This window comes from Schistocerca gregaria, chromosome 2 (assembly GCF_023897955.1).
Source record: "Schistocerca gregaria isolate iqSchGreg1 chromosome 2, iqSchGreg1.2, whole genome shotgun sequence".
NCBI lineage: Eukaryota > Metazoa > Arthropoda > Insecta > Orthoptera > Acrididae > Schistocerca > Schistocerca gregaria.
The window spans coordinates 504,145,641-504,173,439 of NC_064921.1; the positions used below are offsets into that span (position 1 = coordinate 504,145,641).

General features: G+C 46.2%; 1 protein-coding gene across 8 annotated transcripts in view; it reads left to right on the plus strand.

Annotated features, from left to right (window-relative positions):
* LOC126328814 (RCC1 and BTB domain-containing protein 1-like) overlaps nt 1-27,799 on the plus strand; it is a 203,583-nt gene that overhangs the window by 26,277 nt on the left and 149,507 nt on the right. The window lies entirely within an intron of this gene.

Consider the following 27,799-nt stretch of genomic DNA (forward strand, 5'->3'; position numbering starts at 1 on the left):
ACTGAGTCTGGAGATAAACATACTGTAATCTGATCTTCAATTGGTATTATGCTACCGCCAAGCTTTTGAACTCTGGAAAACAGAATGGCATTTCCTGACTTTGCCGAATAAAGGAGACGAAGAATGTTTGGAGGTCCTCCATATGAGCGTCTCGCAAGGACTCCATTGTCCTTTGCTGACCCATGATCAGATCAGATGATGTTGCGAGGACCCACCTCTGTGTTGATGTGCTTCTCATCTGACAGTGATCCACAGTTTCTTGGACTGTTCAAACTTACCTTCCCAGAGGCAGACTGTTAATCTCCCTCCGATTTTAGGCAACAATACCTCAGCGACTAACATGGTTTTAAGTTTTATCCATGAAGGTTTTTTTATCATTGTGTTTAAGGGTGACTCCTTGGCCTCACCTTTTGGGCCCACCCCCTACCTCCGTTTTAACTCTCCCTGGCTCTCTCTGATGCTGTCTGTTAGACTTGGTGTTCATCTTTTCTCCATCTGTTTTTTCTCTTACCTTGTGTTTTTAGGGTGGTGATTTTAGTGTGTTGAAAAGTGGTTGGCTCATCCTTTTTTATTCTTGTGATCAGCCAGCCAAGGCTCCGTGCTGTGTTGTTTTAACATCTTCTACTGCTTTTTTCCTTTTAGTTAATGTTTTCAATTTTTGCTTGATGCTTTCATTTTCTACTTCAGTGTGGTTACACACAGTTTTACACATTTTTGTCCTTTCCTGGATTTGAGGTGATAGGATTCTTTTGGGATATAGTTATATAGTTTCAATCCAAGACCTGTGTGACTAAGGAAAAAGGGACTGATAACCTTGTTGTTTAGTTCCTTTAATCTCCATACCAATCAACCAATTTGTGGCAGTGGAGTGTTGTGTGTCTCACAGAAGAGGATCTCAGTTTGGCAGCCTAGCTCGTGAGGAAGGTAAAAACCTAGTGTGCCAGCCGCTGATGAGATGAATCACTGTTGAGGTGAAACAGTTGTTAGTGAGCAACCTCTGGTTAATCTGCTGCCCCTCAGTGTTATAAACTAGGCTCCGGGCTCTGTCTAGGTAGACGTTTGTTTCCCTACCTGCTTGTAGGACCACGGTGGATCCCTCGAAATTTCCGTTTCTCTTCACTGTGGTGGCCAGCTGGAAGGTACCAACACCTAATCAAACAGGAGGACTAATGTGGCCAGTCCTCCCAAGTCGGAACATTTTCAGAATTCTAGTTTGTATAGTAACAGAATACACACTGCGAGGCAGAATGTATTTTCATTAATTCAAAGGAAAGAGGGAAGCTTAGAAAAAGTCTCACTTTTGTACATTCAAAAGGTTTCAGAGGAGATTGTAGGTGTGCTAAAATCTGTTAAGTGTTTGCAAAATGGGATTGTGCTGGTCGAAACCTCAAGTCCCACAAGCCACAAACCTGTGAAAGACCAAAAGCATTGGGGAATATGCCATTGAGACTGAGCTCTGTACCACATTAAACTACAGTGAAGGTAAGCGTAGGCTTGGTGTTGTAACATGCAGATACTTGGTAGACATTCCCAAAGAAGTAGTAAAAGTTGAGTAGGCTCAAGAAGGCACTGTTGATGTGTAGAATAATGTGGAAAGGATGGAAGATGATCTGACCAAATCTGACTCATTCATCCTCACTTTTAATAACATGAAACTTCTGGAGCCTATTAAGGTGGGTTTTATTCACTTAATCGTGTGGCCCTATGTCCCCAACCTAATGCACTGTTCTAAATGCCAGTGCTTTGGGGACACCACTCTTAGATGTAAGGGAGAAGCCACTTGGGGCAAATGTGGTAAAGCTGCCTGTGAAGGAGTTGAATGTTCATCACCTCCAAAGTGTGTGAATTGTTCTGGGGGTCACCCTGTGTGGAATACGGACTGCTGTGTTTTCCTTAAAGACCAGAAGATACACAAGATCAGAATGACTGAATGGACCCCCCATGGTGAGGCCAAAAATATTTACAAGGCCATGAACGCCCCCCCCCTCCCCCCACCACCAAATCCCCCTTATTTGCAACCTTCTTTGCTTTTGTTGTTAAACAGCCAGTCCAGAAAAATGCTGCTGCTACACAAATGGAGGTTTCAGCACTGGTACCCGCGTTTGTCAATGCGCTTCTGCTGCTGAAGTTACTTTGAAACCTGTGCTTCCTCCAAGTACATCAGACCGGGCCATGGTAGTTAATGATGGCTCCTCCAAAGGTTCCGTGTGGACCACCATCTAGTGCTGCCACTACTACGGTCGCGATTGTGGCTCTGAAGTCTCCCTGTGGCAAAAAATCAAAGACAAAGGCAAATACTCGACCACTGACAGAGACTGGAGGTAAGAAATCTGACGATTGTGATGTTGCTCTTTCACTGATGGTTCCTACGATTCGTCTTCAGAGCTGATGCAACTTGATGTGGGCCTAGAACACTCATATCACCACAAGACTGATCATCCACCAACTATGGGCTCCCCTCCCTGATTGAAAGACAGTATGAAAGTGCTCTTCCCTTAATAAATGGCTTCCATACTACAGTGGAATGTTAATGGATTCAGGACACACATCGGAGAATTGAAACTCCTGGCAAAGGGCTGCCCCCTGTGCCTGTTTTTATAAGAACCACTTTCAAGCCAATGTTGGCCCTATGCTACCAGACTATACCCCTCATAAAAGGATGGTCTAACTGGGGACAACTCAGAGAGGGACTGCTTTGTTAATAACAAACACTACTCCTGTGCTGTCTCCTTGGTTTATACGGGGTGTATACGGCCCGGGACATCCGGGAAAAACCCGGGAATGTTGTAGAATTCCGGGATATTTCATTGTTTTAGATTTCAGTTAAAGTTTTGTAGGTTTGACGTGTAAGATGTGATTCGCTGACAAAGAACTTTAGTCTACTGCTGCTGAATAATACTGCAGCAATGAAACATAAATCAGAGAATAATACCAAAATAAAAGTTTAGTTGTATAGAAATGGGTAATTTACACAATGCACAGACGAGTTTGCCGACACCGAAAAGTGTCAAATGCTTTAGGTCGTAGATTATGCAGTCGTCACACTTGGTTACATTTCTAACAGATCACTAGAAAATATTACGAATAATGGCTTCAGATGCGTTACTTACAAAGTAAATTTTCACGCAAGATGATTTATGTTACGTGCGAGAATGTGCAGTGAATTTCTTAAATCACAGGGCGTTATAACTGTCATTCAAAACGTAACACTTTGAGAATCAGCCATTTGAAAAATGTCGGGCCCAGAAGATGTCATTTATGCCACTATTTAAAATTTTACCGGCACATTTGTATTTGATATGACTTAACGTGTAACACACACTAAAAAGGGACCGAGATTCAAGTTAGTTTTCATATTTAATGTTGTTCTTTCATAGATAAAAAATTATGCAATCGATGGCAAAAAGTGTAATTGACCTTCAAAAAAATGTGCATAATGTGTTACTGAGCAATGTCACAAGTCTCTTCATGCCAGAACACCTCGACTTTTCTACGCAACTGATAATCATTTTGGCACGATTTTAATTGCCAAATTAGAGCCTGTTAGTAGGCCTACGTACTTCCTATCATTGTAGGACTAATAACAGTGGATGCCAATAGACGATGCAATTCTCGTTCGTACATACACATCTACTTAAGATTTAACCGGTGTAGAAACGCACTTTGCTTATTTGAGCGTACTCGGCCTACCTTCGTAACGCACGCGCCGCGGCCTGTCTTTCTCGTAGGCCTCGTGCTCTGAGTAACTGCCGTCATTCGCTAGCGAGATCACGTGACATGAGCTATGACTGGCTGACAAAAGTGCATCGTTTACGCAATCTCTATTTTAGAGTTTCGGAAGCTACCGTGCTGTAATTTGTGGAATTTGTGTATATACTTTCGCAATACGAAAATAAACTTTGTGCATATTGTCTCGCATCAAACAACTTCCCAAACGCATTTTTTTCCTGGATTTCGTTTCCTAAAGTGCTGGGACGTCCTCCGCCGGTATAAGACCTTTACGATTCAAAGGACTGATAGGTTTTACAGCTCCGTGGAAAAGCATACTGTTTCTTAACACGGATGTATTTTCACCCGCTTTATAAGTAATTTCATCCGGGAGAAATTGTGTTTTTACCCGGGAAATCCGGGAAAAATCTGGGAATTTTTTTTTCTTGTCCACGTAGACACACTGTTATGACATACAAGCAGTTCATATACACTATGTGATCATCTGGACACCTTGCTGAAAATGGCTTAAAAGTTCATTGCATCTTCCACTGGTAATGCTGGAATTCAATGTGGTGTTGGCTCACCCTTAGCCTTGATGACAGCTTTCACTCTTGCAGGCATACACTCAGTCAGTTGCTGGAAGGTTTCTTGGGGAATGGCAGCCCTTTCTTCAGAGTATTGCACTGAGGAGGGGTATCGATGTTGGTCGGTGATGCCTGGCATGAAGTTGGTGTTCCAAAACACCCAAAGGTGTTCTATAGGATTCAGGCCAGGACTCTGTTCAGGCCAGTCCATTACAGGAATGTTATTGTTATGTAACTACTGTCACAGGCCGTGCATTATGTACAGGTGCTTGATCATATTGAAAGGTGCAATCGCCATCCCCGAATCCCTCTTCAACAGTGGGAAGCAAGAAGGTGCTCAAAACATCAATGTAGGCCTGTGCTGTGATAGTGCCATGCAAAACAACAAGGGATGCAAGCCCCCTCCATGAAAAATATGACCACACCATAACACCACCGGCTCCGAATTTTAATGTTGGCGCTACACGGGCTGGCAGATGACGTTCACTGGGCATTTGCTATACCCACACCCTGACATCAGATCGCCACACTGTGTATTGTGATTTGTCACTTCACGCAACGTTTTTCCACTGTTCATTCGTCCAATGTTTACACTCTTCACACAAAGCCAGGCGTCGTCTTTCATTTGCTGGCAAGATGTGTGGCTTATGAGCAGCCACTTGACCGTGAAATCCGTTTTCTCACTTCCCACCTAACTGTCATAGTACTTGCAGTGGATGCTGATGCAGTTTGGAATTCCTGTGCAGTGGTCTGGATAGATGTCTGCCTATTACAAATTATGGCCCTCTTCAACTGTCAGCAGTCTCTGTCAGTCAACAGACGATGTCGACCTGTATGCTTTTGTGCTGTACGTGTCCCATCACGTTTCCACTTCACTATCACATCAGAAAGAGTGGAATTAGGGATATTCAGGAGTGTGGAAATTTCGCCTACAGATGTGACACAAGTGCCACCCAGTCACCTGACCACATTGAAAGTCCGTGGGTTTCATGATGATTAATGACTACTGAGGCCGCTGATATGAGTTCCTGGCAGTAGGTGGAAGCACAATGCACCTAATAAGAAAAACATATGTTTTTAGGGGTGTCCGGATACTTTTGATCACACAGTGTAGGTCAGAAGATCTCTGGCTGCTCACTGTACTTACCTCCAAAGGATGCGATAGATTCTGAGGTTCTCACATCCCTTATTGAACAACTCCCCTGCCTATTTCTGGTACTGTGTGATTTCAATTCTCATAATATATTATGGAGTTTGTGCTAGGAGTCGCGTCTTGGAGAACCTCATGGTGTCTCGACTGTCCCATTCATTTCTTGGCTTCTTTTGGATTGTCTTCAGCCATTGACCTCTCTTTCTGCTCTCCCGTCCTTGAAGACTCAGCTCAGTGGGAAGCAGCTTATGACCTCCCTTCCAATAACCACTTCCCACTGTGGATCCAACTACTGGTTGGAGGATTGTCTGAACAGAAGCCACTAAAATGAATGGTCAGCAGGGCTAACTGGACGCCGTTCAGCCAGCATCCAGAAATGGGTGGATCACATTACATGAGTGATCCAACATGCCACCAACTTGTCCATCCCAAAGTCTCCAGGTCATATTCGGAGGCAGCTTGTACCGTGGTGTACTGATGAGTGCTGTTCAGAAACACAGGGCAGGCGTGTGGCCCTTCAATGGTTTAAATGCTGCCGACCAGCAGACAGCTTCACAGATTTTCAAGCCATGAGAGCCAGTACGCGACACATAATCAATGAGACCAAGAAAAGGTCATGGCAAACATTCCTGGGCTGTCAACCATTCCTCTTATTCAACAAAAGTATGGGAAGCCATTCAGAGGATTTATGGTAAACACAGTTGTTGACAAACAGCAGCTGTGCTGAAAAAGAAGTGTCTCCAGAAAACACCTGGAGATGTCGTTCAGATGATGGGAGAAAATTTTTCACCAAAGACAGCCAGGATCCAGCATTTCCCCACTACTATGTGACTACAGAGATGCGAAAGTTGGACTTTAGATCCAACAATTCTGTGTCTTATAACTGCCTTTCTCAGTGTGAGAGCTGGAATCAGCACTGTCTGAGGCTCATCTTACTGCACATCATGACCAAATCAAGTACTACATGCTTTGACATTTTCCAGTGGTATCAAAGGAAATGCCTCTTGAATGTTTTAATTTGATATAGCAACAGGTCACAGCTGCAAAATACTAAATACTAACGCAAATTCTTTATAGACGAATGGAAACACTGGTAGAAGCCAACCTCGGGGAAGGTCAGTTTGGATTCCGTAGAAATGTTGGAACACGTGAGGAAATACTGACCTTAAGACTTATCTTAGAAGGAAGATTAAGGAAAAGCAAACCTACGTTTCTAGCATTTGTAGACTTAGAGAAAGCTTTTGACAATGTTGACTGGAATACTCTCAAATTCTAAAGGTGGCAGGGGTAAAATACAGGGAGCAAAAGACTATTTACAATTTGTACAGAAACCAGATGGCAGTTCTAAGAGTCGAGGGGCATGAAAGGGAAGCAGTGGTTGGGAAGGGAGTGAGACAGGGTTGTAGCCTCTCCCTGATGTTATTCAATCTGCATATTGAGCAAGCAGTAAAGGAAACAAAAGAAAAATTTGGAGTAGGTATTAAAATTCAGGGAGAATAAATAAAACTTTGAGGTTCGGCGATGACATTGTAATTCTGTCGGAGACAGCAAAGGACTTGGAAGAGCAGTTGACGGAATGGACAGTCTTGAAAGGAGGGTATAAGATGAACATCAACAAAAGCAAAACGAGGATAATGGAATGTAGTCAAATTAAATCAGGTGATGCTGAGGGAATTAGATTAGGAAATGAGACACTTAAAGTAGTAGATGAGTTTTGCTATTTGGGGAGCAAAATAACTGATGATGGTCGAAGTAGAGAGGATATAAAATGTAGACTGGCAATGGCAAGGAAAGTGTTTCTGAAGAATAGAAATTTGTTAACATCAAGCATAGATTTAAGTGTCAGGAAGTCATTTCTGAAAGTATTTGTATGGAGTGTAGCCATGTATGGAAGTAAAACATGGACAATAAATAGTTTGGAAAAGAAGAGAATAGAAGCTTTTGAAATGTAGTGGCTATAGAAGAATGTTGAAGATTAGGTGGGTAGATCACGTAACTAATGAGGAGGTATTGAATAGGATTGGGGAGAAGAGAAGTTTGTGGCACAACTTGACTAGAAGAAGGGATCGGTTGGTAGGACATGTCCTGAGGCATCAAGGGATCACAAATTTAGCATTGGAGGTCAGTGTGGAGGGTAAAAATCGTAGAGGAAGACCAAGAGATGAATACACTAAGCAGATTCTAAAGGGTGTAGGTTGCAGTAGGTACTGGGAGATGAAGGATCTTGCACAGGATAGAGTAGCATGGAGAGCTGCATCAAACCAGTCTCAGGACTGAAGACCACTTCATCAACAACAGTAGACAGGTTACTTCCTTAGGTCATGGAGAGTGGCAGTTTTGATACCTCCCCTCCAACCCGGAAAGTACTAAACATGTCCCATTAGTTACCAGAGTGACACTTTAAATGAGCTGTGTAGGAAAGGCACTTGAATGAGTTGTTAACAGTTGTCTGGTCTGGTTGTTAGAGACTTACTGCTCTTTCTGTGGATTCTCAAGATTTTGCTCCCCTGTCGACAACCTGACCCTGCTAGAGGCAGCTATTCAGCAGGCTTTCCTACATCATCATCATCATCATCATCATCATCATCATCATCATCACTGTTTTGGTATTTTCTTTGACATAAGTAAGGTGTACAACACTACTTGATGACACAGTAGTCTAAAGCAACTTCATCAGTGGGGCTTTTGTGGCCACCTTGCCATCTTCATACGGCCTCTTTTCCATAGCCACAAACAGTATCACATCTACGGTAAGGTCACCTCCAGTGGTTTTTATTTGTGGTTGATTTTGCTGTTTTCTGTTCCTACTCCAGTGCTGCAACATAGACCTACAATGCAGAGGTCAGGGGTGCCGACTTATATAAAATATTGGGGGGCCGGGGAGGGGGCGGCATACTGGGGGTCTTGCCCCAGAAAATTTTCTAAATTTTAGATGAAAAATAGTGTTTTACAGTTTCTTTAAGCATTTTAGAGTCATGTAATCAACATTAAAACCCCGAAAACTGGGCTCTCGATAACTCGACACTCTGGGAAACTCGACAAGCCCGACACATATTTTGTCTTTGGTAAAAGAAACAAAACATATACCCACACGGTATTTTCGTAAAAAAACTAATTTAATTTACAGTAATAATCATGCTTATAGACTATTACAGAGCAGTGAATATATAGCTCTGAAAAGACTGAAATTACATTTAAATAAATCCTAAACTATCATTAAAAAATAAATATAACATAAAATATTGCTGTCGAACAGTAATAGCACTTTGACTAATAAGTGAAAGAGCTAATTTAAGCTTACTTTGAATAAGGCTCAGGTTTCATTAAATGAAACTTAATAAAGTTAATACAGTATGCCTAATACTTCCAGTCAAAAAGTATGTAAATAGCAAGATTTAATTGGGTCTTACACCCTAAAAATATTTAAGTATTTGAAAATCACCAATACTGTACTATAGTAATACAGTGCTAAACTAGTACTAATGTTTTGAAACTGAAAATTTAACAGTATGTATGTATTTACGAGGGTAATCCCAAAGGTAAGGTCTCCTATTTTTTTTTATAAGTACATAGACCAGTTTATTTCTACAATGGTTTAAATCAGTTTACAGCTTGAACATTTAGCTATTTTTCGACATAATCACCATTTGTGTCGATGCAGTTTGTTAGACGCTGTGGCAGTTTTTGTATGCCCATGTCATACCAGCTCGCTGCCATGCTGTTCAGAAAGTTATGAACCTCTCCTTTCACCTCGTCATCGGAGCTAAATCGCTCGGACCACAGTTAACGCTGACAGGTATTGTGAGACTCTGAAAAAACTCAAACAGGCAATTCAGAACTGGAGAAGACGAATGTTGAGCAGGGACATACACATTCTCCATGACAACGCTTGCCCGCAGATTGCTTGGCAAACTGTTGCTCTCCTGCAACATTTTCAGTGGAACGTAACCACCCACCCACCCTATAGTCCTGACTTGGTGCCCAGTGACTATCACCTGTTCACTAGGTTAAAAGAACGTTTGGCTGGTAAGCGATTCAGCTCCGATGATGAGGTGAAAGAAGAGATTCATAATTTTCTGAACAGCATGGTGGCGAGCTGGTATGACATGGGCATACAAATACTGCCACAGCGTCTACAAAAATGCATTGACAGAAATTGTGATTATGTCGAAAAATAGCTAAATGTTCAAGCTGAAAACTGATGTAAAAAATTGTAGAAATAAATAGGTCTGTGTACTTATGAAAAATAGGAGACCTTACTTTTGGGATTACCTTCATAATTCTCTATTTTTTAAAGATTTTTAATGTTGCTCTAAATGCCATTATTAATGCTAGAGTGTCCTTAAAAAGGTGCAAATGTCAACCTTATGACTGGATTACTGAATATGAAGCCATTGGTGATGGGTCAGATATCCTATTCATCCAAAACATCTCGGTGGGCATGAAGAACAGCCAAGTTGTTCTGTCACTTCTGTCCCATTGTTGATCGGAGATTGGCTTCAGATGTCTAAGGGCACTAAATAACCGTTCTGCTGTTTGTGTTGTGATTGATACTATTTGGAGAAGCTTAATGCATTTCACTACTTCACACAACATGTCTGCAACTGCAGGCTCTTGTGTAACATACATTCTTACATCACACATGTTTTTTAAGGCCAGAAGGTCAGATTGCCTCAAGAGTTTACTGTCTTTGACATGGAATTATATGCAATCTTGTGGGCACTGGAGCAAATGAGACATGATTTGAGTACTAAATTCCTTGTCTGTTGAGATTGTGTGAGTGCCCTTCACTCTCTACAATGCTTATACCCAGCAGATAAAGTAGTTCAGGACACCCTCCTCCAACAATAGCTGGGCCCTCCCAAGGGGCTCACAGTCCTTTTGGTGAGTATGTGTGTGGTGGGCACAGGGCCCTGAGCTATTGCAGCCTCCCTTCCTTTTCCTTCCCCTCCTTTCCTGTCTTTGCTACTTCCCCTCCGCCCTCTCTTCTCCCTCCCTTGGTGTCCTTGTTTGTGTTGGCTGTGCTATCCTCCTGGTTATGTTGGCTTTGCGATTTGGTTTTTTTGTGTAACTACCTCATCCTTTTGGCATTGAAGACAAGTTTGGCGAAGTGGACTCTTTGAGCAAGATGTGGTTGGGTTTGTTGTTGATCAAAACTACTTCATTTGCCCATCCTGTGGCCCTTCATGCCTGTGACCATCTTGTTACAATTCCTGTGTCCATTACCCCCCCCCCCCCCCCCCCCCCCACCAGTCTTTGAACATGGTTCAAGGTGTAATTTTTCACAGGGACCTTATCCTTCAAACTGATGAAGACATTGGGGATAATCTAGGATGGCGGGTTGTTCACTTTGTTCGGCGTGTTCAGAAGGGTCCGAAGGACAATCACACTGATACTGGTACCTTTATTCTGGCCTTGGAAGGGGATACCCTCCCTGAGAAGGTCATGGTTATGGTTTATCGATGTCACATGAAGCCCTACATCCCACCACTTATGAGGTGTTTTAAGTGCTTGCATTTTGGACACATCTTCCCACTTTTCGCAGACCCCTCTGTGTGGTGACTGTGGACGTCCACTCCATGAGGGGAGTTCCTGTGTTCCTCCTCCTGTGTGTGTTAATTGTAATGGGAATCATTCTCCACGTTCACTGGATTGCCCAGCTTATAAGAAGGAAAAGATGATACAGGAGTATAAGTCCTTTAATCATCTAACCTACACTGAGGCTCGTAAGAACTATACAAGTCTTCATTCTGTGTGTAGCTATCCTTTAGTTACATCTTCACCCCTTCCTCCCTCTTCCTTATCCCAGTCATGAACCCCTCTCCTCCCTCCCCTCCCCTGCAGTTGCCACACCCTCCCCTCTGGGCACCGCTCCCCTTCGCCACCTGGAGAAGTGTCCCACTTCTTCCGCATCTGCCAGTCAAAGATGTCCCTCCCGGGTCCCCCCTTCTCGGCACCTTCCAGGCCAAAGGTCTGCTGCCACACAACAGCCACGAGAACCACAGTCTGTGGGGCCCCCACATCACCCGCTCTCTTTCTGTTCTGGATCTTGCTGTAGCTGGTTCCTTTTTGCAGCACAGCCCTCCTCGATCTCATACAGAAAAGAACAAGAAACATAAGTTATGGGACAAGGAGCCTCTGGTGTCACCAGGGGACCCGTTTCCACCTTCATAACCTGACTCGGACCTGCTGTTCATGGATGTCGCCCCCTTCTTGTCCATGATGGATGGTGACCCGGCGGCATGACTGGTTTTACCCCTTTGCGCCCTCCCCTCCCCCCACTTCCACCCCTCCCCCCCCATTTTAATCATCGTTCTGTGGTTTTCCAAAGGAATTGTAATGGACATTACTGTCACTTCACTCATCGACCCTCCATAGGTTCCGTGCTTTCTGTTGCAATTGGGCCTCTGGTGGCGTTTGTATGTTGGTCCGTACGGATGTTGCTAGCACATGCATTCCTCTTCAGACTATATGGGAAGCAGTTGCTGTTAGGCTCCACCTGGTCTTTGGGGTCACAGTTTGCAATCTTTATCTCCCTCCTGACAGGACTCTTACACCTGCTGCCTTAACTGCCCTTCTTCAGCAACTTCCTCCTCCCTTCCTCCTCCTCGGGAATTTTAATGCTCATCACCCCTTTCAGGGCAGTACATTTCCATCTAGTCGGGGTCTTCTCATAGACCAGTTTCTTGCAGACCACGACTTGTGCATTCTGAATTATGGTTCCCCTAGCCATTTCAGTGCTGGTCATGGCATCTTTTCTGCCATTGATCTTTCTCTTTCTTCTCCCTCCCTCCTCCCTTCATTTCACTGGTTGCCACACGATGACCACTTCCCGTTAATTCTCTCTCCCTTCCCGCTCCCCGATGGACAGGTTACCTCATTTGTCTTTCTAACGTGCCGATTGGCTTCTATATACTGCACAACTCCCTCTTTGTCAGGTTGTATTGATGACATCCTACGTGATGTGTCTGATGCGATTGTTCCTGCTGCTAGCCTTGCTATCCCACACTCATCTGGACCATTTCGCCGCCGGCAAGTCCCCTGGTGGAGTACGGCCATTGCCATTCATGATCAATGTCAAGCTTTGGAACACCTTAAGAGGCACCTATCCACTGCCAATCGTATTACCTGTAAATGGGGGTGTTGGGAACGCTTTGCTTCTTCCCTCAGTTCTACTGCCCCTATGTCACAGGTATGAGCTACACTCCGTTCTCTCCAAGGTTGCCATCGGCAGTCTACCCTCTTGGGCCTTGCCCTACTGGATGACCTTTGCACTGACTCATTGATTCTCGTGGAACATCTTGTGACCCATTTTGCAACAGCATCAGTGTCAACCTCCTATCCAGCTGCTTTCCTTCACCAGAAACAGGAGGCTGAAGCTTCTGCCTTATGTTTCACCCCTTGTCAGTCAGAATCTTACAATGAACCTTTTACTGAATGGGAACTTCTTTCTGCACTTCCTTCTTCTCATGATATGACCCCTGGCCCAGACTCCATTCGTAACTAATTACTTCAACATCTCAGTGCTCCAGAGAGACGTCATCTTCTCCAGGTGCTTAACCGTATTTTGCTCCAGGGTGACTTCCCTTCTCAGTTGAGGGACAGCATCATGGTTCCCATCCTTAAGCCTGATAAGAACCCCCTGTTAGTCTAAAGTTATTGGCCAATTAGTCTGACAAACATTGTTTGCAAGTTACTTGAACATATGATAGCCCGTCTGCTCCATTGGGTCCTTGAATCTCCGGATCTATCGTACCCTTACCAGTGTAGCTTCCGAAAAAGATGGTCACCAATTGACCATTTACTTCACCTGGAAACCGCAGTTCAGCAGGCTTTTTCCCAGGCGCCGCCATTTGGTTGCTGTATTTTTCGACCTTAGCAAGGCCTATGATATGACTTAGCACCATCATATCTTACTTACACTTCATGAGTGGGGTCTTTGGGGCCCACTCCCGACTTTTATCTGCCAGTACCTGTTCCATCGGTCTTTCCAGGTGCAGGTTGGAACTGTTTTTAGTTCTCCATGAACCAAGGAGAATGGCAACCCACAGGGTTTCGTATTGAGTGTACTTCTTTCCCTCATTGCTATAGATGGACTTGTGGCCTCCGTCGGTCCTTTGCTCACCCCTGCTCTGTATGATGAGTTCTGCATGTGGGTTAGTTCCTCTTCAATGGCCTCTGCAGAACGGCAGCTCCATGGTGCTATATGGTATGCCCCTGCATGGACCCTCTCACATGGGTTTCAATTATCTCCTTTAAAGTCACGGGTGGTCCACCCTGATCTGGAGCTCTACCTTGATGCACAACGATTACCTTTGGTCCCACAGTTTCATTTCCTGGGTCTTCTTTTTGACAACAAGCTCACTTGGCTGCCTAATATCAGACTTCTGAAGATAGGATGTTTCCGTAAACTCAATGTCCTTCACTACCTTGCCCACACCTCTTGGGGTATGGATCGTTCCACTCTTCTCTGCCTTTATCAGGCTTTAGTGCTGTCTCGCTTGGACTATGGTTGTCAAGTTTATGGTTCGGCTGCTCCTTCCACACTGTGTGCCTCCTGAATCCGGTCAACCATCGTGGTATCCGTTTGGCCTCTGGTGCCTTTCCTACTAGCCCTGATGATAGTCTCCTGGTTGAATCTGGGATCCCCCCACCCCCTTTCTGTTCAGCAGTCCCAGCTTCTGGTTTCTTATGCAATGCGGGTTTACAGGTTGGGCTCTACCTTGCATATCTTCGCCGTGATTTTCAGCTTCTTTCTCCCAAGTCCCCCCCCCCCCCCCCTCCACACAACCACATCCCCCTGCGGGTTCGGGGTAAGAATTGGCCCGCGGTATTCCTGCCTGTCGTAAGAGGCGACTAAAAGGAGTCTCCAAAGTTTCGGCCTTATGTGATGGTCCCCACTTGGGTTTGACCTGCCATTTTCAAAATTTCCGTTGTTAGTGCGTGCCATTTTGGGAAGGACGCCTTACGTGGTGTTTTTCTGTTGGTCCATTGTGCACCTCCATCTTGCATGCTATCTATTGTCGTGTGGAGGGATTTACACCCCATGTCTTCTGGGTTGCCTCCTCGTCTTGTGCGCAATCCCCTTCTTAGCGCCCACGACAACTGTGGACCCTTTAAACACCTAAAATCCAGCACGGTAGCCAGTCCGTTGTGGTGGGGTCGTCATATACCCTCTTGGTGGTAGCCCCCTGACCACGCAGGGATCGCACTACAGATGCCAGAGCTGTTTCCTCCCCATGCATGCCAAGGAGTATGTGCCCATCTTGTCTGGGGCACGGGGACTCCGGGCAATGGGATATCGGCCAGGTACCCGTTGCTTTGGCTGGGTGGCGCCTTTGGGGAGAGCCCTCGTTCGGAGTAGGTGGCATCTGGGTGGATGTGGCGCAATGAAGCGCAATAAATCTCACCAAGCTGGTGGTCGCACTGCCACCAGCGTCTCTAAGCGAGGCAGAATTGAATTTGATGCTGCACAATATGATCCTCAGTCGTTCCCCTCGTTGGCTGCGCCATGGGAGGAACGCAGATCTAGTGCCAAGCAGGAGCCTTATGTACCACAATACCTTGTCTGCAGCAGGACTGGTGGTGACTCCTTTCTTTCGACAAAGCCTATGTTTTTTGTGGAACACCTGGAGGATAAGTTTGGGGAAGTGGCGGGGTTGTCTAAAATGAGGAATGGGTCCATCCTCCTCAAGACGTCCTCCCCAGCCCAGTCACGGGCGTTGCTCTTGTGTGATAAGCTGGGAGACGTCCCTGTTACCGTCACTCCCCACAGTAGCTTAAATATGGTCCAGGGGATTATTTACCATCGCGACCTCTTGTTACGGTCCGATGACGAGCTGAGAGCTGACTTGGAACGACGTGGTGTGCATTTTGTCCGTCGTGTGCACAGAGGACCCAAGACCAACAGGGTGGCCACCGGTGCCTTTATCTTGGCCTTCGAGGGTGCTGTATTGCCTGAGAAGGTCAAGGTAATGGTTTACCGTTGTGACGTCAAGCCATACGTCCCTCCCCCGATGCGGTGCTTCCAGTGCTGGAAGTTTGGGCATATGTCCTCCCGTTGCCCATCCAGTGCCACATGTCGAGATTGCGGACGCCCCTCTCATCCCGATTCTCCATGTGCGCCTCCACCTGTCTGTGTCATCTGTGGGGAACACCACTCTCCATGCTCGCCGGACTGCCCCATTCTTCATAAGGAGCGGAAGATTATGGAATTTAAGACCCTGGACGGGCTTACTTATTGCGAGGCAAAACTGAAATTTGAAAGGTTGCATCCTGTCCCTCTTCAAACCTCTTATGCTGCAGCCACGTTATCATCGCCCTCGCGGGCGGCAGTTGTCGCCTCCTCTGTGCCGCCTTCAGTGGGCACTCGGGGCTGTACATCTCTGTCTGCCCCCCTCGTGTCTGGGGGCAAGCCTTCCTCTGTTGCCCCCTTAGCAGTTGGGGGCAAACCTCCTTCTGTCACTCCCCCCGCACATGCTTCGGGAGTGACATCTGCTCCAAAACCAGGGGGCTCGATCCCTCCCCCTCCTTCTCCGCCGGCGTCGTCTGTGCCGGCTCCTCTCTCGCGGAAGGGGTCCCTCAGGGCCCTCCCTTCTTCCGTTTCTTCTGCTACCCCGCCAGATGTCAGCCAGTGGCTGAAGGTTCCTCCACCTGCTGGTCGTAGGGCTTCTGCGTCGTCGTCAGCCTCCGACGCTCCTTCAGAGAAACTCTCCCAGCCCTCTAAGCCAAAGGACAGACGTGAGAAGAAGGAACGGAACGCGTCCAGGAAGAAGGACGCTCCGGCAGTTTCAGTACCGCCTGCTGTCAATAGTTCTGGCTCTGGGGATGTGGTGGAGATCCTCGCCTCTGCCGTGGATCTCGCCCTCACGGAACCCTCGGGGGCCTCTCCTATGGACACAGCTGACTCTCGCCGAGTGGCGGCCGTTGACTCTGCGGCGCCGTCTGCCTCTTAGTCGCCTTCACGCCCTCCCAGTCCCTTCCTGCTTCCATTTTCCAGTGGAATTGCGGCGGTTATTTCCGCCACCTGCCTGAGCTCCGGATGCTTCTGAGTGTTTCCCCTGTTCTCTGCATTGCTCTTCAGGAAACTTGGTTTCCAGCAATGCTGACTCATGCCCTTCGCGGTTATCGGGGATACTATAAGAACCGCGCTGACTGTCAACGAGCTTCAGGTGGAGTTTGCCTCTTTGTTCACCACTCTGTCTGTAGCTCGCCAGTACCCCTTCTGACGCCTTTAGAGGCAGTCGCTCTCGCCGGCTATTACTGTTTGCTCTGTTTACGTTCCTCCGTATGGGCAGCTCCCCCGACATGTCTTGGCTGCGCTGCTGGCTCTACTCCCGCCGCCATTGCTGCTTCTGGGCGATTTCAATGCCCACAACCCTCTATGGGGTGGGACTGTCTCCGATGACCGCGGTCACGCTGTGGAGCATGTGTTGGCTCAGCTCGACCTTAGCGTCTTGAACACCGGTGCTCCCACGCATTTCAGTGTGGCCCATGGCTCGTTCTCGGCCATTGATCTCTCTCTTTGCAGCCCCAGACTTGTTCCATCCCTTCACTGGAGAGTGCATCCTGACCTGTGTGGTAGTGACCATTTTCCCATCTATTTGTCACTGCCCCAGTGTCACTCTTCTGGGCACCTGCCCCGCTGGGCTCTCAACAGGGCTGACTGGCCGGCTTTTACTTCCGCTGCCACCATTGCTTCTCCCCCACATGGTGACATTGACGAGGTGGTCCGTGTCTTGACCTCGTCAATTATTTCTGCGGCCGAGACTGCCATCCCCCGCTCTTCTGGACTCCCTCGGAGGAAGGCTGTCGCCTGGTGGTCGCCGGAGATTGCTGAGGCTATTCGCGACCGTAGGCGGGCTCTCCAGCGTCATAAGCGGCACCCGTCTCTGGAGACCCTCATCGCCTTTAAGAAGCTCCGTGCCTTGTCCCGTCGTCTTATTTCACGGCGTAAGCAGGAGTGCTGGGAGAGGTACATTTCCTCCTTGGGCTCCCGTGTCTCCCCGTCGCTCGTGTGGTCCCGCATCCGGCGGATTTACGGATACCAGACCCTTATGGGTGTCCCTGGAATCTCCCTGGACGGCGCTGTCTGCACGTACGCTGCCACCATTGCTGACCACCTTGCCACGCACTTTGCTACGAGCTCTGCGACTGCAACTTACCCTCCTGCTTTTCGCTCTCTAAAGGAGCGCGCCGAGCGGACGCCGTTATCATTCCACACACGTCGTTCTGAAAAATACAATGCTCCTTTCAGCGAGAGGGAATTCCTCGCTGCCCTCGCCGATTGCCCTGATACAGTGCCAGGACCGGGCTGCATCCATGCGCAGATGCTGAAGCATCTCTCCGGGGACTGCCAGAGACACATCCTCACCATCTTTAACCGCATTTGGAGCGAGGGCGTGTTCCCGTCGCAATGGCGAGAGGGTGTTATCGTCCCCATCTTGAAGCCCGGTGCGGACCCTCTGGCGGTGGACAGCTATCGTCCCATTACCCTCACCAACGTTTTGTGCAAATTGCTCGAACTTATGGTGGGGCGGCGTTTGTGTTGGATCCTTGAGTCGCTCAGTCTCCTCGCTCCATCCCAGGGTGGCTTCCGTCAGGGCCGATCTGCTGAGGACAATTTGGTGCGGCTGGAATCTGCTATCCGTACGGCCTGTTCCCGCCGTCAGCATCTCGTTGCAGTATTTTTTGATCTGCGGAAGGCATATGACACAACATGGAGGCATCACATCCTTGCTACATTGCGCGAGTGGGGTCTTCGTGGTCAGCTTCCAGCTTTTCTTCAAAACTTTTTATTGTGCCGCTCTTTCCGGGTGCAAGTCGGTGCCGCCTCTAGTTCATCTTATATACAAGAAAATGGGGTCCCGCAGGGCTCGGTGTTGAGCGTTTCCTTATTTCTTGTGGCCATTAATGGTCTGGCTGCAGCCGTGGTGTCGTCGGTGTCTCCTTCTTTGTATGTCGACGACTTCTGCATCTCATTCAGCTCAACGACTACAGGAGTCGCCGAACGCAGGCTGCAAGCAGCCATTTGCAAGGCGGCATCATGGGCTCTGACTCACGGATTTCAGTTCTCTGCGGCCAAGACTCGAGTTATGCACTTCTGCAGGCGTCGGACGGTCCACCCTCATCCGGAACTTTACCTCGACGGTCACCTACTTGAAGTGGTGGACACTAGCCGCTTCTTAGGACTCGTCTTTGATGCCCAGATCACATGGGTTCCTCATATTACTCAGCTGAAGCAAAAGTGCTGGCGGCACCTCAACGCCCTCCGCTGCCTGAGCCATGCGTCTTTGGGTGCAGATCGCAGCACACTGTTGCGATTGTACAGAGCCCTTGTGCAGTCCAGGCTTGATTATGGGAGCCTGGCCTATGGGTCTGCATCACCCTCAGTGTTGACGTTGTTGGACCCCATACACCACTGTGGGGTTCGGTTGCAACTGGCGCTTTCCGTACGAGCCCCGTGGATAGTCCGCTGGTGGAGGCCGGGGTTCCCCCGCTGCGGATTCGCCGCCACCGACTGCTCGCCGACTATGCTGTCCACGTGCATTGCTCACCGGGCCATCCCAATCATCGCCTGCTTTTCCCTGCCAGGGTCCTCCCTCTGCCCGACCGGCGACCTAGGTCTGGGCTTTCCATTGCTGTCCGTGTCCAGTCCCTGCTGTCGGAACTGGGGTCGTTCCCTCTTCTGCCACCCTTCTGGGCCTGTGCACCCACACCTCCCTGGTGTATGACCCGTCCGTCCGTCCGCCTGGACTTGGCACGGGAACCCAAGGACTCGGTTCCGCATGTGGCCCTCCGTCGCCGTTTCCTTGTGCTCATCGCCTCATTTTCAGGCTGTGAGCCTGTCTACACTGATGGTTCCCTGGTGGATGGTCGTCCTGCCTACGCTTTTGCTCACGCTGCCCATGTTTTACAGCGCTCCTTGCCGGCTGGCTGCAGTATTTTTACTGCAGAGCTGGTGGCCATATTGCGCGCTCTTGAGCATATGCGTTACTGCTCAGGTACGTCCATCGTCATCTGCAGTGACTCCCTGAGCAGCCTCCAGGCTATCGACCGCTGCTATACCTCTTCTCCTCTGGTATCCTTTATTCAGGAGTCTGTTTTTGCCATTACCCGCTCGGGTCGTTCGGTGGCCTTTGTTTGGACGCCAGGTCACATTGGCATCCCGGGTAATGAACGTGTTGACAGGCTGGCCAAAGGGGCGGTCGACGCCCCTACTTTGGCGATCGGCCTCCCGGCTCGTGATTTGCAGCTGGCGTTGCGCCGTAAGGTGCTTCAGATGTGGCGTGACGAGTGGCGTAGCCTGACTTCTCCGAATAAACTGCGGGCTGTTAAGGAGACGACCGATGTGTGGCGGTCCTCCCTGCGGGCTTCTCGCAGGGACTCTGTCATCCTGTGTCGGCTCCGCATCGGCCATACCTACCTGACGCACGGACATCTTTTGCGTCAGGAGGATCCCCCCCTGTGTCAGTGTGGGTCCCGGTTGACAGTCGCCCACATTTTGTTGGAGTGTCCCCGCCTGCACACCCTCCGGCAGACTTTTAATCTCCCGGGCACGTTGCCTTCGGTTTTATGCGACGATACCTCCATGGCTGACGACTTTTTAAATTTTATCCGTGGTAGTCCTTTTTATGGTTCGATTTAGGGGGGGACCTGTCCCTTTCCCTTTCTGTGTATCTTGTCCTCGAGTGTCTCATTGGTTGCAGATTTTAATTTGTGTATTTGGATGGTTGACTCTTTCCCAATTTTTGTTCCCATGATCAGTCAACCAGTCTCCGGCCCTCTTCTTTTCTTCCGTTTCTTTATGTCCAGTGTTCGTCTGTACTCTTCTTGTCTCTAGTGTTCGCTGCCACATTGGTGTTCTTTCATTGACTGGGGGGAGGGGCGTCTCCTCCCCCCTTGGGGTTTTACTTGTTCCGTAAATTTTGTTTCGCCTGTTTTCGGAATGGGGGACTGATGACCTTAGCTGTTTAGTCCCCCTTAAACATCCCAACAAAAAAAACACACACACACACACACACACACACACACACACACACACACACACACACACACACACACACCCCTCTTGGTTGGTTCCTCGGCCCCAGATTCGGATGGCTCTCCACCGAGGTCTGAAATATTCCGTTCCCCCGATGCTGTTCCATTGTTTTTTCTGCCAAATTTTATAGGAGTTTCGGGATGCTGTTGTTCTTTTTACTCTGATTTCTCAAAATCTGCTTATCATGTGGGAAATGCCTTCACGTCCTCTGTTGGCATGGAAAATCAGTCCTGCCAACTGCATATGGGGTGTTTACTGCGGAATTGATGGCAGTTTCCCAGGCCCTTACCTTTATTAAACAGCCCCAACTCAACCATGTTTTGTTATGTACAGACTCAATGAGTGACCTTCAGACTATTGACGGTCTTTTTCCTGCCATCCCTTGGTTTCGGCCATCCATGACCGTCTCGCTGATCTTCACTATTCTACTTGTTCCATTGACTCCTTTGGGTCCCTGGCCATGTGAGTATCCCAGGTAATGAGCTCGCTGATCATCTGGCTGGTGAAGCAGTCATGTACCCCCCCTCCCCTCCCCCTCTTCTCTGTAACCCCTCCTGCGGTGGATTTATGGCTTCATATCAAATCCTACTTCGCACAATTGTGGGAAAACTCTTGGGAGGCTACCTTCCTGTCTGATTAAGATGACACCTGTCCCGTGGCGTTCTTCCTTCTGCCTCTCCCGAGAGGACTCCACCGCCATGTGTCCACATTTTGGTGGACTGCCCTCTTCTTTTGGCTCTGCATATTAAGTACAGAATTCCCCGCACCTTACCTTTAATATTGGAAGACAGTTACCAGATGGTTGAAATGGTACTCAGTTTGCTCCGTAAAAGTGGTTTTTATTTTCAGTTCTAAGGTTTTTAATCTCCCTCTGGAATAGGGGCAGGGCGGTGAGTGTTGGTATGTCTCCCACTGTAAGCTGTGTTTGGAGATTCCTGACTGCCCTTCCTGGCCAAGATCCTCCTTCCTCCCCCTTTTACTCTGTTTCTATCGCTTTTTAGATTTGGTTACTCTCCTTTTACAATATGCATTTTTACATTCTATCAGTTGAATGCTTTTGAATAGTAGGTGGTCTTCCCTGTACTGCATCAGAGGTGGGATATTTCATGCCTCTAGCATAGCCTGGTTTAGGGGTAGCGTCTTTGATTCATAATCAAAACGTCTTCGGTCCCGGGTTCGATCCCCGCCACTGCCTAAATTTTGATAAATAATCAGCATTGGCGACCGAAGTCTCCCGGCATAAGAAGTCAGCCTCATTCTGCCAATGGCCTTGTCAAAGAGGGCGGAGGAGCGGATAGAGGTTCAGGGCACTCTCTTGTCCTAGGGGTGAGAAATTGCCCCTAAAGGCGGAAGAATCAGCAATGATCAGCGTCATGAGGTTGCAGAAGGCAATGGAAACCACTGCATTAAAGACACGTAACATGTATCCACAGGACATGTGGCCTGTAGTTGAAGAAGTGTCATGATGATCTCTCCATTGGCAAAAGATTCCGGAATAGTCCCCCATTCGGATCTCTGGGAGGGGACTGCCAAGGGGGAGGTTACCATGAGAAAAAGATTGAATAATCAACGAAAGGATAATGTTCTAAGAGTCGGGGCGCGGAATGTCAGAAGCTTGAACGTGGTAGGGAAACTAGAAAATCTGAAAAGGGACATGCAAAGGCTCAATCTAGATATAGTAGGGGTCAGTGAAGTGAAGTGGAAGGAAGACAAGGATTTTTGGTCAGATGAGTATCGGGTAATATCAACAGCAGCAGAAAATGGTATAACAGGTGTAGGATTCGTTATGAATAGGAAGGTAGGGCAGAGGGTGTGTTACTGTGAACAGTTCAGTGACCGGGTTCTAAACAGTACCGACAGCAGACCAACACCGACAATGATAGTTCATGTATACATGCCGACATTGCAAGCTGAAGATGAACAGATAGAGAAAGTGTATGGGGATATTGAAAGGGTAATGCAGTATGTAAAGGGGGACGAAAATCTAATAGTCTTGGGCGACTGGAATGCAGTTGTAGGGGAAGGCGTAGAAGAAAAGGCTACAGGAGAATATGGGCTTGGGACAAGGAATGAAAGAGGAGAAAGACTAATTGATTTCTGTAACAAGTTTCAGCTAGTAATAGCGAATACCCTGTTCAAGAATCACAAGAGGAGGAGGTATACTTGGAAAAGGCTGGGAGATACGGGAAGATTTCAATTAGATTACTTCATGGTCAGACAGATTCCGAAATCAGATACTGGATTGTAAGGCATACCCAGGAGCAGATATAGACTCAGATCACAATATAGTAGTGATGAAGAGTAGGCTGAAGTTAAAGACATTAGTGAGGAAGAATCAATACGCTAAGAAGTGGGATACGGAAGTTGTAAGGAATGACGAGATACGTTTGAAGTTCTCTAACACTATAGATACAGCAATAAGGGGTAACGCAGTAGGCAGCTGAGTTGAATAGGAATGGATGTCTCTAAAAAGGGCCATCACAGAAGTTGGGAAGGAAAACATAGGTACAAAGAAGGTAGCTGCGAAGAAACCATGGGTAACAGAAGAAATACTTCAGTTGATTGATGAAAGGAGGAAGTACAAACATGTTCTGGGAAAATCAGGAATACAGAAATACGAGTCACTGAGGAATGAAATAAATAGGAAGTGCAGGGAAGCTAAGACGAAATGGCTGCAGGAAAAATGTGAAGACATCGAAAAAGATATGATTGTCGGAAGGACAGACTCAGCATACAGGAAAGTCAAAACAACCTTTGGTGACATTAAAAGCAACGGTGATAACATTAAGAGTGCAACGGGAATTCCACTGTTAAATGCAGAGGAGAGAGCAGATAGGTGGAAAGAATACATTGAAAGCCTCTATGAGGGTGAAGATTTGTCTGATGTGATAGAAGAAGAGACAAGAGTCGATTTAGAAGAGATAGGGGGTCCAGTATTAGAATCGGAATTTCAAAGAGCTTTGGAGGACTTACGGTCAAATAAGGCAGAAGGGATAGATAACATTCCATCAGAATTTCTAAAATCGTTAGGGGAGGTGCCAACAAAACGACTATTCACGTTGGTATGTAGAATATATGAGTCTGGCGACATACCATCTGACTTTCGGAAAAGCATCATCCAACCAATTCCGAAGACGGCAAGAGCTGACAAGTGCGAGAATTATCGCACAATCAGCTTAACAGCTCATGCATCGAAGCTGCTTACAAGAATGATATATAGAAGAATGGAAAAGAAAATTGAGAATGCGCTAGGTGACGATCAGTTTGGCTTTAGGAAAAGTAAAGGCACGAGAGAGGCAATTCTGACGTTACGGCTAATAATGGAAGCAAGGCTAAATAAAAATAGACATGTTCATAGGATTTGTCAACCTGGAAAAAGCGTTTGACAATATAAAATGATGCAAGCTGTTCAAGATTCTGGAAAAAAGTAGGGGTAAGCTATAGGGAGAGAAGGTTTCTTATACAAATGTACAACAACCAAGAGGGAATAATAAGAGTGGACAATCAAGAACGAAGTGCTCGTATTAAGAAGGGAGTAAGACAAGGCTGTAGCCTTTCGCCCCTACTCTTCAATCTGTACATCGAGGAAGCAATGATGGAAATAAAAGAAAGGTTCAGGAGTGGAATTAAAATACAAGGTGAAAGGATATCAATGATACGATTTGCTGATGACATTGCTATCCTGAGTGAAAGTGAAGAAGAATTAAATGATCTGCTGAACGGAATGAACAGTCTAATGAGTACACAGTATGGTTTGAGAGTAAATCGGAGAAAGACGAAGGTAATGAGAAGTAGTAGAAATGAGAACAGCGAGAAACTTAACATCAGCATTGATGGTAACAAATTCAATGAAGTTAAGGAATTCTGCTACCTAGGCAGTAAAATAACCAATGACGGACGGAGCAAGGAGAACATCAAAAGCAGACTTGCTATGGCAAAAAAGGCATTTCTGGCCAAAGAGAAGTCTACTAATATCAAATACTGGCCTTAATTTGAGGACGAAATTTCTGAGGATGTACGTCTGGAGTACAGCGTTGTATGATAGTGAAACATGGACTGTGGGAATAGCGGAACAGAAGAGAATCTAAGCATTTGAGATGTGGTATTATAGACGAATGTTGAAAATTAGGTGGACTGATAAGGTAAGGAATGAGGAGGTTCTACGCAGAATCGGAGAGGAAAGGAATATGTGGAAAACACTGATAAGGAGAAGGGACAGGATGATAGGACATCTGCTAAGACATGAGGGAATGACTTCCATGGTACTAGAGGGAGCTGTAGAGGGCAAAAACTGTAGAGGAAGACAGAGATTGGAATACGTCAAGCAAATAATTGAGGACATAGGTTGCAAGTGCTACTCTGAGATGAAGAGGTTATCACAGGAAAGGAATTCGTGGCGGGCCGCATCAAACCAGTCAGTAGACTGATGACAAAAAAAAAAAAAAAACAAGCATAGCCTGGGGGTTGCCCACTTACTGACTTTCACCATTGACTTGTTTTCACCATTGACTTGTTTTCACCATTGACTTGTTTTCACCATTGACTTGTTTTCACCATTGACTTGTTTTCACCATTGACTTGTTTTCACCATTGACTTGTTTTCACCATTGACTTGTTTTCACCATTGACTTGTTTTCACCATTGACTTGTTTTCACCATTGACAACACAACTGCACTTTTACATTTTTTAGCCTTTTACCTTTTATTGTGATGACTCTTCTGGGACGTAAATCTGTCCGAGTGGACCACCTTTGACACAAGGAACTGATGACTTTGCTGTTTGGTTCCTTAAACTCCAATCAACCAACCAACAATGGCTGGGGAAGCATGTGTATTGCTGCTGGTTGTCAGTGCACATGGGTATTGCAGGGAATGAAAGGGCATATGTAGCTGCCAAGGAGGTGTGTTGCAAACCCCAGTTAGTATGGTGTGTCATCCCCATGCAAATCATCACTTTGCTGTTGAGATAAGTTTGTTCGTCAATGGGAGAATGAATGGCTGTAAGTGACAGACAGTAAACCCCATGTAGCAAAGCCCACTATGCGGCCATGTCATACCTCATTGCAGCCACAATGACAGGACAGTGTTCTCCTTAGTTGTCTTCGTGTAGGCCACAGTCCTGTGACACAAGGCTTCTTGCTCCTCTAAGAGGACCATCCAACGTGTGGTATTTGTGGTGCTCAGATTCACTGTAAGCCACATTTTGTTAGACTGTGTTTTATTGTTGAACCAGAAGGTGGCAACAGATTTGCTGACAGACGTGCCCTCAATTTTAAGTGACTTTCCGATGACTGTGGTTAGAGCTTGAAAGTTATGTGAATTGTCCAAACTTTTTCCCAAAAACTTAAGGAGATGGTCTTAGTGTTGACAGAGTGACTGGCTAATCCATGTATTTTGTAAGTGGTCAGCTAGTCACCTTTGTCCATGCTACTGGTTTAGGTCTTCTGTCATTTTGCTTGTCTTTTAATCTCTGGTATAGAACTTTTCACCTTTCCCCCATTGTCTTAAGATATGTGAGATAGTGATTGTGTGAGTGAATGTGAGTGAGGTGGGAATGAATGCATAAGTGTCATTTTGTAGCTTTTATACTCACTGTGTGCAACAATTTTAGTGATTTTTAGTGAATTTTGTTTCTTCTAAAATCTGTCAGTGCACTGATAACCTCGATGTTAAGTGCCCCTAAAGTCAACCCACCCACCATGTAAATAATGCTGCCTTCAAAATGTGGCAGCAGGTAATTGCAGCTCATGCTTGCTCGATCAAGTGGCTAGTTCATGAGCACCTAACTGGTAATTACTATTGTTATGGGACTCAGCCACATAGACAGATGATGACAGGATAATGGATCATCTTTGGATAATTCTTTTATAAAATTGAGGAATATTAAAGATAAACTGTGAGATTGAAGAACATTCAAACAGATTAGAGTGCAGTACAAATGATATGGTCATGATCACAGGAGAGGCACTGCAGGTGTATATGTGCACATTGCTGTTCCCATGGCTTTTATCACCTCAGTGTAAGCTTTGTGTGTCAGCATACTTGATACCAGGTATCTGGCCAAATGCCTTGTAATATAAACGGCATTTTGTATGAATGATTCTATGAAACTTTCATGGTTCCAGTCCAGTGAAGTGTTGTTGAAAAATTGCCGAGCTGCTACTAGCCCTTAGAGCTCTCCTCCCTTGCCCAATTGTTAACAGGATTGCAAAACTATTAACACTTAAATGGTAGTGACGATGGTGCTTGCTGCTTGATCTTGGCAGATATTCAGGTACACAACGTTTTATTGCGTTGTTGCAGTACTAAGGTTTCTTACATTGTTAGCTATTTTTGCAGTTCTCTATTTTACCTTAACATTTGTTCCACTGTCCTGGAAATATTCATTTCAATTTAAAAGGACATCTTTATGGATTCTGTGCTTCCAATTTAGTTATACCTACAGATTAACAGTGTGAATATCCAAAAGGAGAGATATACTGTATGATCAGAAGTATTCAGACACCCCTATGTAATGAGGAACTGATGCTAAATTTGAAGGTTATGTCATTCCTATAATATACTATAAAAATACATTGAAGTCACATGTCGTGTGGTACTACTTTCTTCAATGATGTGTTTCATTTTGTACATCATTAGATTAATCTGAAGAAATTCACAAGGAGCCAGAAATAATGCATGGTGCATAATAATAGGTAACTAACCACTAAGAACAAACAGGAACTGAGTCAAAGTACAGTTACGAAAACATGCCAAGTTAAGGAGAACATGTCCTACATAGGTATGGAGTAAAATATTTTATACAATGACCATTCGAAACTTGATTATTATGGTGGCTATGCTGTTCAGGAAGATAACAAGGCCACCAGGTGGCAGTACTGCTGAGTATTAATACTTGAGACTTCATCTTAGTTATTAAAGTCCTATGAAGAATGGTGAAGATACAACATGGAGGCCATGTATAATTAGACAAGTATACAGACAATCAAAAACCCTAAAGTAACAGCTGTCTTAAACAACAAATATTTCATGTTGCAAGGTGATCAGGCGAAGGTGGGAGGGGCCAGACTGTGGGTCAGCACAATGAATAAGCTTTTCATTACAGGCACTTAAGATTTAAATAGACTTAAATAGACATTGACTGCCTGTACATACCATACAACCTTCATATTACGTAAAAATGGACCTCTTAAGTGACTTTGCATCACACCTGTTATTGATTGTTAGATGTCATGACATGTGAACCCACCAGTGTAAAGAGAGACAGGGAGTACTGTGTTGTCAGTTCAGAGATGATGATTTTATATCAGA